The following is a 19,253-nucleotide window of genomic DNA, read 5'->3' as shown; positions in this document are numbered from 1 at the left end:
TTAATTTTATTTAATTTAAATTTAAATTTGAAAAGCCGCATGTGGTTAGTGCCAGCGGTATCAGACAGCATAGTTCTAGCTTATGGCCTCTTGGCCTCCTGGCCTTACTATCATCTGGGAGTTGTCTGTTCACATCAACTGCCTGCCTGTCATTCTCTTCAGACTTCAGGAGAACCTACACTGAATGTTACATTTAATTCTAGATTTGTTGTCTAAGACGTGCCTTATTTGCCTGGTATTTGCAAAGCAAACTCATATCTTTAAACTTCAGTTATGCCTTCCACCTACTGAAGGACCTCTTCCTCCTGATGTAGATTATGACTGCTGCCACTTCCCAGGAGCTCTTCACGTCTTCCCTGGAGAGGCCCTGGGAGGCTGTGGAAACCACGTGCCTGGTGAGGAAGAGAGCTGTATTATGGAGAACCTTAATAGCAAAGCAAAGGGATTTAGACACCACACCTTAAGAGGTAAAAAATCATTAAAATTTTCAAAGTTGAGAAATGGCACAGGCAGCAGCATTTAAAGCAAGCCCGGGAGAATTCAATCTAAAAGAGCTGGATTTGAATCTCTTAACTATGAACGAATCTCTTAACATCTCTGGGCCTCAATTTCTTTGACTGTAAAAGGGGGATAATACCCTCCTTGGACTTAGGGTCACATTCATTCACAGACTTGAGAGAATGTATATGAAAGTGTTTTGAAACTGTGAAGAGCTATAAAAATGAAAAGGGACACGATGAAAGCAATGTATGTGGTCTGGCGGAAATAAACAAAGTCAGCATTGGGACAAGGAGCAAGGGAGACCTGGATCAGCAGTGTGGTCATGGAGAAGGGGACACAGTGGATGTGAGCAACATTCCAAAGGAAAAATCTTCCTTGAACTTGATGAAGCATTGGACATGGTAACGACAGAGGTAGAAAAACGGGTACAGCTATACTGGCACTTCATCTTGGTGGCAAACAGCCATAGACAGAGGCAGGAGTGCAGTGCCGGCAGTGAGGGAGCAGAAAAAATGAGAGTGATGGTCTTAGCTTTGAACATGTTGAGTTTAAGATGGAGCAAGGGCATTAAAAGAACATGCCTATAAACAGCTGAAGGTTCTAGTTGTTAAGAACTGTGAATGGTCTGAGATTTTACCCCAGTTGCAAGTTAACAAGGGAGCCTAACACGGTTTCCTAGATGCTGGCAGGATTTATGAGACCCCTGGTTGGAGCAAAGGACTTCATTACTCACAACAGTAGCAGCAGCCAGAGTATCGGCATTGGCACTGATTCCCCCGGTTCCCACAGGGCAACATGAAGAGCCAGGTGATACCCCAAAAGCAGTGGGCTGCTACAGGGGAGGCACTCCAGCTCAGAAAACTCGGCTTATAATGGCTTGTGAGTCAGCCTGACCTTTGCTCTGGAAGACATTATCTCTATTATACTGTTGTATAGCAACTAGCCTGCCCTTAGCTATAGAGGGCGACACTGTTTCCTTCTTCCATAGCTGTTCGCTACAGAAACTTCCTTGGGAAGATAGCCCGGAGCAAAGGCAGTCATGCCTCTGCTGGTAAGACGTGCAGGAATGCAGGACTTGACTCTCAATACCGGTCTGGATCTTTAAGATGAGAACATGACTGGGGATTTAAACATGGAAATCACAAGCATATGCCCAAGCCATGGGAATCATCAGTATTCCTTAGTCTTCATCGGTCAAGATCCTGGCAGTAAATCATGAGTTCACCCCCACCAGTTCAAACAAAGAGATGCTAATTAAAGAATTGCTCCCAGAGTTGAGAGCAGAGTCAAGGGAGGGTGAGCATAAAGCCCATGGCATGCAGGACACCTTGATAAGTACTAAAAGTCAATGCCCTGGGGAGAAGACCACACCTTACATATTACAAAGAAATTTCACCCTCTTCATCTTGTTAGGGGCAGATTATGATCCCTATTTTACAAATGGGTGACTGGGGTTCAGATATGTTAAACTACTTGCCCAAGGTCACAGAGCTGGGCTCACCCATTCTCTTGTCTTTACATGCCACAACCTTTCTACCACGCAACAACAGCTGTCTCCAGATTGGGGCGGTAACTTACTGTGCAATTCAAAACCATATCCATAAGCATTATCTGCTAACAGTTCTCACTATATAATAATTGCCCTGGTAGAAGTAGAGCCCATAGCGGCTGGAATGACCCCTTTCACTGTAAGTCAGGTGATACCACTCCCCTGCTCTCTCACCCTCCAATGGCTCCCCATCACCCATCAAATAAAACAGAAAGTCCTTTCTGTAGCAAGCAGGGCCCTTCACGATCTGGTCCCAGGTGAAGTGATCTCTCAGACCCCTTTGCTCAAGGCATCTGAGCCAATTTGGCCAACTTGTTCTCCCTTAAATATGTTAAATACATCCCTACATCAGAGCCTTTACACTTGCTTTTCATTTCATCTGAGTTCTCTTACCCCAGATTCCATATTTTCTGGAATAACCTTGTTCCCCTTACTTTATCCATCTGCCAAAACACAAAATATAAACTTCCCCAGGGAAGCCTTCCCTAATCACCCTAAATATAACCACACACACACTACACTCTACTCCCTTACTCTGCCTTTTCCCCCTCATGCCCTTGTCACTACTCTGTTTATTTGCATGTTGTCTGTCATCCCCACTAGAAAACAAACAATGTGAGGGCAGGAGCTGTCTTTTTCCCACCGTGCCTCCAATGCCTAGAGCAGTACCAGCACATATCAGGAGCACAAAATACAGTTGCTGAATTAATGGATGGACAAATGAGTATGTAAAGAGGGTGAGGGGGTGAGAGGAGGCAGGGTGCCCAAGGTAGGTGTCCGTGCCCATCTTCTTCCTCTTCTCCTCCCCCTAGGCCCTCTTCTCCCTGCACCTGCAGCTGTGATCACCGATTGATGGCTCAGGCACCTCCCTGCAGAGCTGGGCCTGCTAAGTACTGCAGCACCCTCTTGGGCACATGAGATGCCAATGTCAGAAGTTTGTCTCCAGGAGCAAAAGCAGGAAACGCTCTCAGCCTCCAGGCATCAGGAGCTGGCTAGAAGTCATTTTCCCTTTGGTGAGAGGTTGACCCCACTGCACCCTTTCCCAGTGTGCTCCTTGGGTTGTCTGCAAGGCTTTGTCCCCATTTGTCCCATTCGCTTTCCTCACGATTCCAGTGGAAGTAAGAGGCAGTGGAGAGAAGGGCAAGGTGTATGTGTATGTGTATGTGTATGTGTATGTGTGTTGTTTCCTTTTCTCCCCATTTTTGCAAGTCTCATGTTTGGAATGCTGGACATGTTTGGAATATGAGGACAGACCCCCAGAAATCTATTTTCCCTAGCAAAGTGGCTTCCTGGGAGAATTGATAAGAGAGAGAGAGTATAAGCACCAGCTTCATGAGTAATATTTCCCAATGGAGAGAGTCCAGGCCCATAGTAGGTACTTATTGCGCACACTCTGAAGGAACAAGTAATGAAGCTTGCCGTCCTTGGGGAGTCAGTTACAGCGGACGGGAAGTCAGGAAGCCAGTCAAAGATGAAGAGGAAAGCTATCTTCTCCATCCCTCAACCACAAGTAGCATTAACAGGCCAGGCCTTCAATACAGCCTTGGGTCATCTTCCTCAAACACCTTCCTTCTGGCCTGTTTCCAAGGACACTTGACACTCGTCTTTACACCAGGGCATTAAACGGTGAGTGAGGTACAGTGAGCCTGTGGGGCTCTGAGAAGGTGCAATTACAGACTTTCCAGATCATGCAGAGGTGGCAGATGATCTCTAAATGCTGAGGGAGAACTCCCTCCCAAAGTAGAGGGTCCACTGTGGGATGGCAGCTGAGGAGGACAGCAAAGAACAGTGCAGCGCAGTGCAGCAGGGCACGGCAGCAGTGATGGCAAAGATGCAGCAGGGCCTCTGAACAGTCAGTGAGCCCTCAGCACCCAGGAGGATTCAGAGGCGGGGACCCCGAATACTCGGGAAGCCCAGGCAAATCATTCAAGCCACCTTGGACAAAATCAAGGTGAGCCCCAGTGGAGACATCTCCAGAAGCACAGCCTTCAGTAAAGGGCAGCCTAAGAGCCCCACAGTACCATCAGGAGTCCTGGGCTAAGATTTAGAAGACCTGTCTCTATTCAGCTCTGTCACACCCACATGTCCTTGAGAATGGACCTCATTTTTTTACCTGCGAAGAAGACAATAGCACATCGCCAGAGACCTGTCATGAGGATTATCTCAGATGGCACGCACGGTACCCAGCACAGTGCCTGCCACCTCCCATCACCCCACGGGCCCCCACTGCCCACCCCGCCCTCTTGGAGTGGCACTACAGGGATATGATGAATCAAGGCTGCTTCCTGGGTCCACCCCAGCTCTGCTTCCCACCTCCATCTCCCAGCTGGGTTTTCACTGTTGGCACATTATGGGCTACTGATGAGAGGGCTTCGAGGTAGAGGAGGAAGGAGACAGACCCTGCAGTGGCCTTGGGAGGAGCTAACCATCCCTGCATCAGATGGCGCGAATGAGGCACAGTCAGGCCAACAGGAGAAGGCATGGGCCTGCCCCTCCCTGACTCACTGTGCAGCCAGTGGCTCGCTGTTCAGCAGCGGGCTCTGCAGTCGGGGACTTTCCTTTGTACATTTGCTTTTTTGTTTGATGAGAGACTGCTCTGAGGGCTGGATTGCAGGGGGACAAGGGTGCTGTGGGGACCACCGATGGCATCATCCCATAGTTCCTGCCATTGACCTTCATGTCCCTCCTTGCCCAGAGGCCTGGAAAATCACAGAGGGGTGTGTGAAGTCAGCAGCCAGCCTCATAACTGCCAGAAAGGGCAGGCCTGGTTGGCTGGTTGGAGACCTGCTGTAGGATTTGCCAGGGTCCTTCAGGGCGACCCACCATCTCAGTTTGCTTCGTGCTGCATGCACATTTCAGCCAGGTACCTGTGCAGGGCACAATCTCCACAATGCAAGGGCAGAGCTTCAGGCCAAAGCTCAGACATTCCTCAGAGAGCTTCCACCTCACTTAAATCAGGACTCCCTCCTCATTGGTATTCTGTCCTTCTAGCACTCACTACCTCTTGCTTGTATATGGTCGAGGACATGGGACTTTCAGAGCTAACACAGGAAAGCCCTGAGCAACCAGGAAGAGTGGGTCTCCCATCCTTCCCCAGCCTAGCAAGCATGCTCTCATAACTGGACAGTGGCCTTGGTACTCGCAGCCAGCCTTCCCTCTCCCATCATTCTATTCCTCACCAAACTCCCCACCCTTAGCTTGGCACAACCACCACCAGCCCTAAATTGGAAGAGGTGGGGAGGGCTATGCTTGTCCACATTTTAGGCACATGAAAAGGGTCAGTTTAGTCTTTCTAGAAGCTGGACTGTGACGATAGATGAAGGCAGTATCCAGAATAGAGTGCAACTCAGAAGCCCTGGGCTACTTTCATCAGTGAAATATCACCTACTTTTTTAACAAATCTGGGCCCAGCTTTCCAAATTCTACCCCTAGGAGCTCTGTGTGTTCCTATCCTCCTCACTGTACTTGAGAAGACAGTGACATCCTGCTGAAAGCTTTGACAGGAAAACACTTAATTTAGATGCAGCAGCAAGGCCCAGGGGAGACTAAGCTTCACCCCTACTAGTATCTCCCTTCCCTCTCCTGACCCGAGTGCTTCATGGGGCGCAGGATCAGGGCCTGCTGCACTGGTAAGCACTCCATATCAGAGTCATCATAATGCCTCATACTTGCACAGCGTTTTAAGCCTTTGTAAGTGCTACTGCCCATTTATCATCTTTTGATCCTCACAACGGCCCTGTGAGGTCCTGGGAGCTTAAGTCACACAGCCAAGCTGATCGAGTCCAGTCTGCTTGTACTTCCTTCTGGCCTGTTCGCCTTCCTCTTCATTTGCTTCACTCACGATCAACATCATCAAGCAAGGCCTGTCAGGCTCTGGAACAGTTTAAGCAGACAGCAGAGTGTCACAGCCACATTCTGATAGAACCATGCCACAGGCACCAACGACCTGGCCCAGATGTTCCCTCTACCATAGTCCCCACTGGCAATGTCAACGCCCAGCCTGAAGCCTAGGATATTCCTTTCAGGACAGACTATACCTGCAGAGCTGTCGGCAAGCGCTCAGCAGGTCTCTAAATACTGACGCTTGTTCCAACAGGTACCAAAATATTAACAGAGGCATCAGCTCTTTTAAAGCTACATTGCCTATAGTTTTTCCAAGTTAAAGACGCTTGCAGCATCAGATCTTCAGAATAATTTCCTGCCAAATGACAGGGGTGGGAAGACCATGTGTGCACAATAACGCCGATGGTGAAAACAGGGTGCTTTCCACCAGTCCTTCCTCCAAGACATTGCCACTGATGGGGAGACATGTTAAGGAGACAAACACCAAGGTCAGGGCTCACCTATCAATCCTCATGTTATTCTGTGAATTGTGCCAGACAATTCTTATTTCAAATGGAAAATGTAAACCTTGATAGCAATCTGGAAAGCTGGGTTCAAATGGACTCAACCCATTCTTACTGGGCACCAGAGTTGAGAGCAAGGGGACTAGATGCAGATGGCCTGAATCGGAACCGCTCTCCTTATCAGCTGGGTGACCTCAGCACAGAACTTCTCTGTCTTCTGCTCTCCTCATTTGTAAAACAGGAATCCTAATAATATCTACCATATAGAAGTGTCATTAAGATTAAATAAAGTAGGCCCCGAGCCCTGCGAGACCCACAAACATGGCGGCCGCGCCTGCGTCGGGAGCAATCTGGGTGGAAGCTGCGGCTAAAGCTGCAGCTGGACCTGCGGGGCGCTGCACGGGGATACAAGGGGGTGGCCCTGAGCTGGGGCCTGACTCCAGCTGGCCTCCTCTGCCACCTTACCAGGGCACAGGCCCAGCTGGTGGTGTCTACAATGCCTCAGACAACTCAGCACCGCCCGGGCCAAACCTGAGATCCACCTGTTAATGTCCAGCCCCGGATAGGATCCAAACTATCCCTTGCACCCTGGGCTGACAGCAAGGAGCACTGCAACCCAGCCGCTGGGCTAAACCTTATCTTACGACCTCTGCCTCCCCGGCCAGGTATCCCTGAGAAATGGCTCAAGAAATTGGGATGGACCTCGGGCCCTCGTCCCAGATGCCCCCTTTGTGTAGGTCATGGGGTTCCCCTGCCTGGCTCACCACCCCCAACTTCGGTTCTGCCTCTCTGGTCCAGGACCAACTTAGCTCGTTCCAAGTCTGTGAGCAGTGGGGACTTGGGCCCAACGGGGAATGCCCTGGGAGGGCACCGTGGTGCCGGAGAGCTGGGGGCTGCACTGAGCTTCTTGGTGCTCCGGCCTGAGCCACTTGCTTTGAGACGCAGCATCTTTCTCCGCCGCCTTGGGGGCTTTCCTGGACCCCCCCCCCCCCCCCGGCTCAGCATAAGGACGGAGCCCCCTACCTCTGTGGCTCCTTCCTTGTGTTATCTGCTCAGTCCTCTCAGCCTTTCTACACCCAAGACAAGATGGCTCAGCGCACACTGCCTCTAGGCTCTGGTCACCTTTGGCTCTGAAACCTGGGGAACACGTGGTGCTTCCTAAATGCCGTGCTGCAGTGTCTGAGCAGCACTCAGCCTCTTCCGGACTTCTATCTCCAAAAGCTCTTTCAGCAAGAGGTGCCTGGAGGCTGCCGAGCCCAAGAGCTCACTGAGGACTTTGCAGATGTGATTGGTGCCCTGTAGCACCCTGACTCCTGTGAAGCTGTGAATCCTACTCGATTCCGAGTGTTTTCCAGAAATATGTTCTCTCCTTCTCTGGATACAGCAAGCAGGATGTCCAAGAATTCCTAAAGCTGCTCATGGAGCGGGTGCATCTGGAAATCAACCCACCAGGCATGGGCTCCCCCAATCCTGGCGGACAATCCAGCCTCCTCACAAGCCTGTGAAGGAGGGCCTTTGCCAGAAAAACCTGAGCTAAGTGATGATGACCGAGCCAACCTCATGTGGAAGCGTTACCTGGAGTGAGAGGACAGCAAGACTATGGGTCAGTTGAAAAGTTGCCTCAGGTGCCAGGCTTATGAGTATCGCTCCACAACCTTCTAGGTTTTTTGTGGCCTGTCCCTGCCCATCCCCAAGAAAAGATTTGCTGGGGGCAAGGTGTCTTCACCGACGAAGAAGAGCTAGAGTCGGAGAATGCCCCAGCATGTGACTGATGTCGGCAGAAAACACAAAGTACCAAAAAGTTGACAGTACAAAGATTCCCCCAAATCCTCGTGCTCCATCTGAATTGATTTCCTGTCTCCCGTGGCTCTACCAAGAAAAGTTCAGTAGATGTAGACTTTCTGCTGTGGTGACTGAGCCTGGGGGATTTTGCCAGTGACAAAGTAGGAAGCCCCGTATACCAGCTATATGCCCTCTGCAATCACTTAGGCAGCATCTGCGATGGCCACTACATAGCCCCATGCTGGTGCCAGACTGGTAGGCATGTCTACAATGACTCTCCTGTCTCCCCTGTCAGTGAAAACCAGGTGGCATCCAGTGAGGGCTGTATGCTGTTCTACCAACTGATGCAGGAGCCACCCTGGTGCTTGCCACACCCTTTAAGCCCCAGCAGCTGTGAATCCTTGAACACCCTTAAGCCAAGACCCCCCATTTACCTCAGAGATGTCTGTTTTTGTATCTTTTTAATCGGGGAGGGGGAAAAGGTGGCTGTAGCTCTCATATTTTTTTTATTAAAAAAATACCCTTCCAGTAAGACACTACACAATATTGGGGAAGCCAGCACAACTTGTACAAGGAAAGGTCATGGAAGCTCCATAGACACATCCAAACTCCCTGAGGGACTGAATTGCTGGGCGGAGGGCTGTGGGGACCATAGTCTCGGGGAACATCTAGCTCAATTGGCATAACACAATTTATTAGGAAAATGTTCTACATTCTACCTTGGTGAGTAGCATCTGGGGTCTTAAAAGCCTGTGAGCGGCCATCTAAGATACTCCACTGGTCTCACCCCTTCAGGAGCAAGGGAGAATGAAGAAAACAAGATACAAGGAAAAGATTAGTCCAAGGGATTAATGGATCACAACTACCATGGCCTCCACCAGACTGAGTCCAGTACAACTGGATGGTGTCTGGCTACCACCACTGACTGCTCTGACCAGGATCACGACAGAGGGTCCTGAACAGAGCTGCAGAAAAATGTAGAACAAAATTCTAACTCACAAAAAAAGAACTTACAGGTCTGGCGGAGACTGGAGAAACTCCAAGAGTATGGCCCCCAGACACACTTTCAGCTGAGTAATGAAGTCACTCCCAAGGTTCACCTTTCAGCCAAAGATTAGACAGCCCCATAAAACAAAACGAGACTTATGGGGCACAACAGTCCGGGGACAAGGACTAGAAGGCAAGAGGGGACAGGAAAGCTGGTAATCAGGAACCCAGGGTTGAGAAGGGACAGTGCTGACATGTCATGGGGTTGTTAACCATTGTCATAAAACAATATGTGTACTGTTTAATGAGAAACTATTTGTTCTGTAAACCTTCATCTAAAGTATAATTCCAAAAAAAAAAAAAACCTTCCACCAGGAGGCTTCCTTGTCTCCTAGCCCCATGTACAGAATTCACCAGGCCCCTGGCCATGTACAGACCCCAGTCCCTCTGCAGTCTCACTTTTTGTGAATAAATTTATTAAGAAAAAAATTAAAAGAAGAGATTAAGTAAAGCAAAACATGCGGGCCACTTAGAATAGCGCTGGCTCATACAAAGTGTCCATAAAGCTTGGCAGTTATCATTACTATGCATAGAGAGCTTGGAGATGGATTGTCACAGGAGCTTAACAGGTGTCCCCTTGTTGGATCTCTTTAAAGATGAGGAAACAGGTTTAGAGGTACGGAGAGAGAGTTGTGAGAGCAGTGCTAGAGGGTCAAAGATGGCGATTCAAAGTGGTGGCTTTAGAAAGACAGGTCCTACTCAAAGTCTTCAGTGCTTCTCACTGTGCTTAGAGTAAAATCCAGATGTTTTGGCTTGGCCTCCAAGGCCCCGCCCAATCTGGTCTTTGCCCTCCTTCCAAAGCCCATCCCACACCCACCTTCCCCGAACTTTACGGGTCCTCCTTAGATGCTCCAGGATTAGCCTTTCTCAGTGCCTTCATACATGCAGTTCCCTCCTCCCTGAGCACTCTTCACCTTGACTGACACCGCCTCAGGGCCACCAGCCCATGTAGTGACCGTGTGTGGATGAAGAGAAGGTACCCTCTCTGGTGAGGCCAGCACTGGCACTCAGCCTTGTGAGCATTTGCAGGCTGGTTTAGCTGCATGCACATTTCAGCCAGGCACCCTCGCAGACCACAGTCTCCACAATGCAAGAGCAGAGCTTCAGGCCAAAACTCAGATGTTCCTCAGAGAGCTTCCCTGCTCCCACTTCACCTGAATTAGGACTCCCTCTTCATTGGTATCCTGTCCTTCTAGCACTCACTACCCTATACTTGTATATTTATATTTGGTCATTTGTCAATATCTATCACCACCCTCTAGCTCAATGAGGGCAGGAACTGTACCTGATTGATTACTATCCTTGGCACATACTAGTTGCTAAATAACTATGAGTCACATGAGTAATGGAATGAATGGATGAAAAAGAAACAGTATGCCTGGATTAACTTAGTTGCCTATCTTGATTCTGAGAGCACCACTGATTAAGGGTAAAAGAGTATCTCTGATAAAAAACTAAGACAGGTGTCCCCAGTCAGAAGACCTGGATCAACTTAAGTGATCAATATCATGTTCTCGCAATCCTGATCAAAATTCCAACAATGCTATTTACTGAAATGGAAAAACTAATCATCAACTTTATGTGAAAAGGAAAGAGGCCCTGAATAGCCAAAGCAATTTTGAAGAAGGAGAACAAAGGAGGCCTCATACTTCCCAATTTCAAAACATACCATACAGCTACAATAAACAAAACAGCCTGGTACTGGTTAAATGATAGGCACATAGACTAATAGAATAGAATTGAGAGCCCAGAAATAAATCTATCCATATATGGACAACTGATTTTCAAAAAGGGATCTAAGTCCATTCAATGGAGAAGGAACAGTCTCTTCAACAAATGGTGCTGGCAAATTGAATATCTACATGCAAAGAAATGAAACACGACCTGTACTTCACACCATACACAAAAACTAACTCAGAATGGACCAAGGGCCCAAGCATTAAAGCTAAAACTATAAAGTTCTTGGAAGAAAACATAGAGGCAAATCTGCGGACCTAGGGTTTTTTTTAATGATAGATTATCAACACAACTACAAATGTATGATCAGCAGAAGACAAATTAGATAACTAGGTCCTCATAAAAATTAAATATGTTCATCAAAAGACTTTATCAAAAGAGTAAAAAGACAACCTACAGACTGGGAGAAAATCTTTGGGAATAATACATCAAATAAGGGTCTAATATCCAAAATGTATATATAAAACTTCTACAACTTAACAACAAAAAGACAAATAATCCAATCCAAAAATGGGAAAATGACATGAACAGACACTTCACCAAAGAGGATATTCAAGTGGCCAATAAACAAATGAAAAGATGCTCATTGTCATTAGTCACTAGAGAGATGCAAATTAAAAGTACAATGAGATACCACCTCACCCCTGCTAAAATAGCATTGATCAAAAAAACAGAAACCAAATGTTGGCAAGGATGTGAGGAGACTGGAACACTTATCCACTGCTGGTGGGAATGTAAAATGATACAAATGCTGTGGAAAACAGTATGACAATGCCTGAAAAAATTAAAAAATAGAACTATCATATGGCCCAGCAATTCCACTCCTAGATATACACCTTAGAGATTTAGTAGAATGACACGAACAGACATATGTACTCCTATGTTCATTGCAGCACTATTCACAATAGCAAAAAGATGGAAACAAGCTAAGTGCCCATCAATGGATAAACAAAATATGGTACATACATACAATGGAATACTACTTAGCCATAAAGAAAAATGAATTTCTGGATCAACTTACAACATGGATGAACCCAAAGGACATTATGCTGTGCTAAATAAGTCAATCACAGAAGGACAAATATTGTATAAACTCACTTTTTATGAAATGACAAGAACAAGTAAACATACAGAGATCAATGTTCATCAGTGGTTACTGATGTGTGTGTGCGGGGGTCATTCTATAGATAGTAGTCACTTTTTGTTTATGGTGATGGGAAACGTGGCACCAAATGTGGGTGAAATTTGCACAGCTTGATTAAAGTAATTGTTGCCACTCAAGTGTACACAAGAAAAAGGATGAATTGCAAAATGCTATGTTTTATATGATTTTCCAACAACAACAATCAAAAAAATATATAATAAAACAAATAGGGGCTATAGATGCTGATACTTCTTAGATATAACCAATCACTTTACAGGATTAGTTTTCTTGGTTTGAAGATTTAGAGTCATGGTCTCCTGGGACAATTCAGTGAATTGGCATAATATAGTTCTTAAAGTTTAATGTCCTGACCTCCTAGTTTGGTGAGTAATGTCTGGGGTCTTAAAAGCTTACCAGTGGCCATTTAAGACACAACTATTGGTCTCTATTCTTCTGGAGAAAAAGAGAAAGAAGAAAACTCAAGAATCAGAGAAGGAACCAGACTACAGCACTAATTGTCTCCATGAACCACTGCCTCCTCTACCTTGAGACCAGAAGAACTAGATGGTGCCTGGCTACCACTACTAAAATCTCTGATCAGGGACACAGTAGATGGATTCTAATAGAAAGGGAGAAAAATGTGGAACAGAGCTTCAAATTCTTGAAGAATTCAGACTTACTGAACCCATTGAGACTGGAAGAATCCCTGAGACTATCCTTGAAGTCACCTTTTAACTAAATAGCAAGTTAGCCCAAAATGTAAAGAATGTCACCCTTCAGTACTGTGCTCTTTTAAAAAGTTATCTGTATGAGACCAAATGGGACAACAGTTACTCTAAAGGATAGATGAGAAGTTTGAGGGGCAGTGAGATTAAGTTACTTACTTACCCATTACCATCAAGTCGACGCCAACTCGCCAACTCGTAGCAACCCTATAGTATAGAGTAGAACTGCCCCGTAGGGTTTCCAAGGTTGTAATGTAAATGTTTACAGAAGCAGACTGCCACATCGTTCTCTCGCAGAGCGGCTGGTGATTTTGAACCACCAACCTTTCGGTTAGCAGCTGAGCACTTAACCACTGTGCCACCAGGGCTCCTGAGACTAAGTTAATGGGAGTGAAATAACTAGGACAGAAATAATGAGATTGTTGACACAATGTGAAGAATGTAACCAATGTCACTGACCATTATGTGCAGAAATTATAAAATAAGAGCATGCTTTGCTATGTATATTTCTACCCAAAGTACAATAAATTTGTTTAAAATATATCATATTCTAGATTTCCAAAATAGTTGCTACCACCACAGTATAAAGGGTAGAGACTTTGTCTACTTGTTCACCATTATAACTCCAGGGATGACCACAGCCCTGGCACACAGTAGGTCCCTAATACGTTTTTGTTAAATGAATAAATGTTTCTAGCTGATACGGTTTCAAGAAGCCATGTTTCTGCATTTAAACTAGAATCTTATTTCCTTGATCAAATATAACTGGAAAACCATGTTGTCTGGAAATTATCGAGAAGCTCCCTGGAAAATGTGATCCATAGTTCAGGGCCTTCAGCAGATTTTTAGGGCATTGAATTGCCAGGGCATTGACTCAGTAGATTACACTGCCAGAGTCTCTACAAACAGCAAGCAGGGTGGCAATGAACACATTCTCTGGGAACAGGCAGATTGCGGTCCAAATCCAGACTCCACTATTTTCAGCTGTGTGTCTTTTGGAAAATCATCTTCCCTGACCCTCAGTTTACTCATCTGTAAAATATAGTAATAACAATACCTACCACATGGAAGTGTTGTGAGGATCAAATTAGATATTGACTGGCACATAATAGCAGCTGTTATTATAATTTTTTAAACAGAAGGTATAATTTCAGAAGGAAGCTGCTTAAAGCTCTGAGCATATTTTGTAGGAAAATCCATATGCAGAAAAAGTCAGAAAATTCCTAGAAATGTGCTGTCCTAATGAGCATATTCCTGCCAAAGCCCACTCTTTCACAATCGATTATCCAGTTTGAGGTGGCTCCTGATTAAAATTATATATAAAAAAATTGGCAACAAGAATGAGTTTGCTTTCAAAGTGATTTTGGAGCCTTCGTAATTAGTCTAGCAAGTTCCAAAGATACATTCTGTAGTCATCATTTAGTATTTGTTTCCTTTGGTAATCTGCCTTTCTGGGGGAAAGAAATCAACTGGGAAAAAACATCTGTGATGAAGCAGCATGGGGCTGGAGGGACCACCCCTCATCCCTGCCCCCTGCGCCCCCCCACCCCCCCACACTTGTTGGGCTCTGTAATATAAGGAATCTCCTTGGAGCCAAATTCTTTCCTCCTGCCAGGCTGCTCCTGGGTCACTTCTCAGCTCTGGTAGCTGCTGAAACAAGACAGATGCTGCTATACAAAATAACTCAAGAACACACCAGAGCCTGTTGCTTCCCGCACTTGGAGAATCTGACATTCAAATATGCAAATATTTTATGGCATGAGGAAAGAGAAAAGGAGCTGGAAACCCATATTTGAAACAAAACATTCTAGAGATGTAAGCAAACGAAATTTCTCGTCAGGATTATAATTAAACTGGTGCTATCAGCAGAGAAGAGCACACAGTTTGCATTATTTGCCTCCAGGGTCTCCTGTTACTGCTCAGGTCACCAGACAGGTCAGCCAGTCCTCAGCACCAACACAATGACAGCCGGCATTGCAGCCCAAGTGTGCCTCATTCTTGGCCTGGCTGAGACAGCTGACAGCACAGAGGGCAGCCGAGCAGAGCACAGCAGGGGAGCCCAACACTGCTTTTACTCCTTTCTCAGTAGTGTGATACTGAGTGTTATTTTAAAAATGAGATTCTCTTCAAATATGTGGATTAAAATTCTGTCAAACTATTAGCAGAGTTCACACAAACTTTGTGCTGGTTTTCCAACAGCTGTGAGGAAATGGGCAAAGTCAGCCTAATGTCTACAATGGTAAAGTGAAAAGAAAAGTAAACCACAAGTCCAAAATCTATCTGGGTCATACCCATTCATAACTGAATTATTTTGATCAAGTCATTTAACCTCTTAGAGTCTGTATCTCCTCAGAGATAAGTTAACGGAGTAACTCTAGATGATTTCAAAGTTGCCTTCCAGTGCTTGAACTCTATGCAAGATTTTAGTAGAAAGGACATGGGACTTGGCATCAGACAGACAGGGGTTCAAATTATGATTCCATTATTTACTAGCTGTGTGAGCTTGGGCAAGTTGCTTAGTATTTTGGAGAACTGGTTTCTCATCTGTAAACAGGGATAATAATAGCTTTTATCTCAAAAGGTTGCTATAAAGTTTAAATGTGCTTATGTAAGTAAAACACTTGACATAGGGCAAATACTTAACAACATCCCTGGCGACCCAGTGGTTAAGCACTTGGCTGGTAACCAAACGTTGGCAGTTCAAAACCACTAGCTGCTCTGTGGGAGAAAGATGTGGCAGTCTGCCTTCACAAAGATTTCCAGCTTTGGAAACCCTATGGGGCAGTTCTACTCTGTCCTATAGGCTCACTATGAGTTGGAATCGATTCAATGGCAATGGGTTTTTTATGGGGTGATGAAAATGGTTAACGAACTCGAATGCTGACCTAAAGGCTGACATTTCAAGTCCACTCAAAAGTGTCTCAGAAGAAAGTCCTAGCAATCTACTTCTGAAAGATCACAGCCACTGAAAACCCTATGGAGCAGAGTACTACTCTGATACATATGGGGTCACCAGGAGTCAGAATTGATTCAGTGGAAACTTGTTTTTTTTTTAAATACTTAATAAGAACTGGTTTTATTTCCTTTTTCTTATAATTTTTCTCTCTTATGATTGAAGCCACAGAATACAACCAGACTAGTCATGATTAGAGAGCTTGTGGCTGGGATATCTGTGACATTAACCTCATCAATACTACATTTTAGACAACTGAAAGAACTGTTGAAAGTCCAAATTCAGACCCAATCCCACATGGGGACTAGTCACTGAACTGATATACTGTTTCTGGCATGTTTTGACTTCTGAATTGGCTGTCCCCTGATGCCAAGTAATTTCTGAACCTGCCCTGTCATCATCAGGTGGCCTATATTTAGTATATATCAGTTATTTTTAATACTGATCAAGCAATAAAGGGTGAGCTTTATGACCTGACTTCCCTCCTCCACATAAACCGCATAAAGGTAGCCAGAAATGAGTTTTATTTTTGTTTTAATTTTATCAGTAATACTATTCCCCCTTACTTGACATAGACACTGAAATGCAATTAATTTAATTGAGTCAGTTGATTCCACTGGCATTTGCTTCATTTTTTTTTTTTTACAGAGGCCTACTATTTACCAGGCATTGTGCTAGGCATTCAGTAAATGAGATGACAATTTCTTTTGTTTGACAGGATGAAGGAACCTTGCTTTATAACAGGCTTGGTATGTTAGACAAAATTATTGAGAAGGACATAATGAAAGAAACCTACCCACTAGAGAAACTGTAGAGTGCATTGCATTGTAATAAAATGCCCCAAAACTTAGTGGCTTAAAACAGTAAGTACTAATTATCTCACACATTTTCTGTGGGTCATGAATCTAGGAGCAGCTTAGCTGGATGGTTCTGGCTCAGGGTTTCTCACAAAGTTGCAGTCTAGATGGCATCATCTGAAGGCTGGACTCGGGCTGGAGCACCCACTTCCAAGCTGGCTCACTCACATGGCTGGCAAGTTGGTTCTGGCTGTTGGCAAGAGGCCTCAGTCCCTCCTCTGTTGGACCCCTCCACAGGGCTACTTGCGTGTCTTCATGACATAGCAGCCAACTTCCACCAGAAAGAATGATCCCAGGGGCAAGGCAGAAGCCACAATGTCTTTTATGACTAGTCTTGGATATCATACTTGTTCATGCAATTTCCTGTGGGTTACACAAGTCAAGTCTATTTACTGTGGGGAGGGACTAGAGAGGATGTGAAGACAGGAGGCAAGGATCACCAGGGCCATCTTGGAGGCTGCCCTCTACACATATTACTGGACAGAAAAACAGTTTAACTTTAAGCCATGGAGGGGACTATGGTCAGTAATTCTAACCAGAGATCACGAGATCAAGAGAGGAAGTAAAGCTCAGAGAAGAAATTGTTTCACCCCTCTTAGGAAGGTGAGTGGAAACCCTGGTGGTGCAGTGGTTAAGAGTTCAGCTGCTAACCAAAAGTTCGGTAGTTCGAAACACCAGACATTCCCTGGAAACCCTATGGGGCAGTTCTACTCTGTCCTATAGGGTCTCTATGCGTCAGAATTGACTTGACAACAATGGGTTTGTTTTTTTTTTTTTTTTTTTAGGAAAATGGGCAGTGGTCTGGCCCCCAGAAGTCTCCCCAGCCACAGAAAGTGAAGGCAGGAGGAGATTTAAGGAGTCAAAGGCAGTGGTATCCCAGGGCTGGTGCCACCCACCTGGGAGAACAAGCAGAGAAAGTGCTAAAGGGGAGGGGGAGCAACTCAGCCATCTCCATGACAGTGTCCTGCTCCAAGTCCCGGGAGGCAGAGGGGAGATGTGATGGTCTGCAGACTGAGATATACCTTATAGTTTTCTTTTGGTCAAAGGGAAGAGTTTAATTCTTGCATGTGGTAAGCCCACCCCAGGCTGGGATTCCTATCCTACTTCCCTTGTTCCACATGCTAAGTCCTAAAAATTTTCTGTCCTCGTATGACCCTACGACAATTCCAAGAAGGAAGCATTTATACGGACCTTTAATTAAGAAGTTTTGCCTGGACATCTGCCCCCAAGGACCTTGAAACTGGATCTGGCTTGGGGTACCCTCCCCCCTGCCCTGCTTTTAGCAGACAGTATTATCATTAAAAAATCATGGAATGAGCCTAAGTTATATTGAAAAATGTTATCCTCTGAGGCACCATTGCAGAATTCCCTCTTTCCCATTAGCAGATCAATGGTGGCTTCCAGGGCTGCCTTTCCTTGCCTGTGTCAGACCTTGAGGGAGTGCCTCCTGGCATGTAGACCTGGTCTGGAGGGTACCTGCACAGGGCTGCCCCCAAGCTGTTTGCTAGTGCCAAGCAGGCCCTGTGTTCTCTGCACCAGCAGATGTGCTTCAGTGGTCGCACCTGCAGAGAGGACTGTGTCTCAGCTGCCCTCCACTCCCCCATGGGCCCTGAAGGTGGAAGGAAGGTGAGGAAGCCAAGAGGAAACTGCCTGTCAGCACCTCCACTCGCCTGCAGGCTGACAGCAGAGTGCTGGAGGAAGCGCTGGGGGCCCTCGTCTGTGGGGAAGTGAGTCAAACCTTAGAGACTGGTGGGTTGTACTGATGCTATTTACCCCAGTGAGTAATAAAATCAGGACCAATCTGCTCAGAAGCACCTGGCTGAGCCCTAGAGGGAAAACACGAGGCAGGGACATGCAGACAGTGAGATGGAAAGTCATCTGGGACCTTGTGGCCCATAGAAGACGATGTCATCTGACAAGAGAAATCTGTCGAAATCTCTGACCTCAGGCGTCCCCAGGGAAAGCCACCTCTCTCTTGGCTTCCACACCCTTCAGTACTCAAGGTAGGTGTCAGGAACTCTGCAAGGATGAAGCAACTCTGGCCAAAGACACATTATGCAAATGCAGAGCTGCCAACAGGTAAGCTGAGATGCAAATATGAGGGCAGACAACCGCATTTTCCTAAACCCCGGGCTTAGGGAACTGTCAGCAGAAAGGCAGTTGACCTTCCTCAAGAGCCAGGGAGCTTTTTAGTTGCCTGGAGAAGCCAACTCCCAAGCTCTGCCCAGCTCTTTCTGCCTCTGCCCTATAGGAACGATACTTTGAAGAAGACTGTTTTAAGACTCTTGTGAAGGGCCTCAGCCTCCTGTTCCTTCCCTAGTGAACTTCTACACCTATGACAGAGTCAGATGCAGGTTTAGAGCCATCTAACTTTTCCTGAGAGCTATAAGAATGTGCCAGGCTCCATTCTAGTTGTTTTGCATAAATTATATCCTACCTGGGTTCATAGAGGAGAATCTGCATTTTTCCCCCCTTCAAAGGATCAGAGAGGACTGAGGGACTGAATTGCTGGACAGAGGGCTGTGGGGACCATGGTCTCAGGGAACATCTAACTCAACTGGCATAACACAGTTTATAAAGAAAATGTTCTACATTCTACCTTGGTGAGTAGC

The 19,253-nt window shown here is 46.0% G+C and overlaps 1 pseudogene; it reads left to right on the top strand.

The window, feature by feature from the left end:
* Positions 1-6,814: 6,814 nt before the first annotated feature.
* Positions 6,815-19,253, top strand: part of LOC101353496 (ubiquitin carboxyl-terminal hydrolase 21-like) — a 51,294-nt pseudogene continuing 38,855 nt past the window's right edge.

The sequence above is a fragment of the Trichechus manatus genome, unplaced genomic scaffold (assembly GCF_000243295.1).
Source record: "Trichechus manatus latirostris isolate Lorelei unplaced genomic scaffold, TriManLat1.0 scaffold00064, whole genome shotgun sequence".
In the NCBI taxonomy this organism is placed as follows: domain Eukaryota; kingdom Metazoa; phylum Chordata; class Mammalia; order Sirenia; family Trichechidae; genus Trichechus; species Trichechus manatus.
This window is presented reverse-complemented; position numbering and strand designations above follow the sequence as displayed.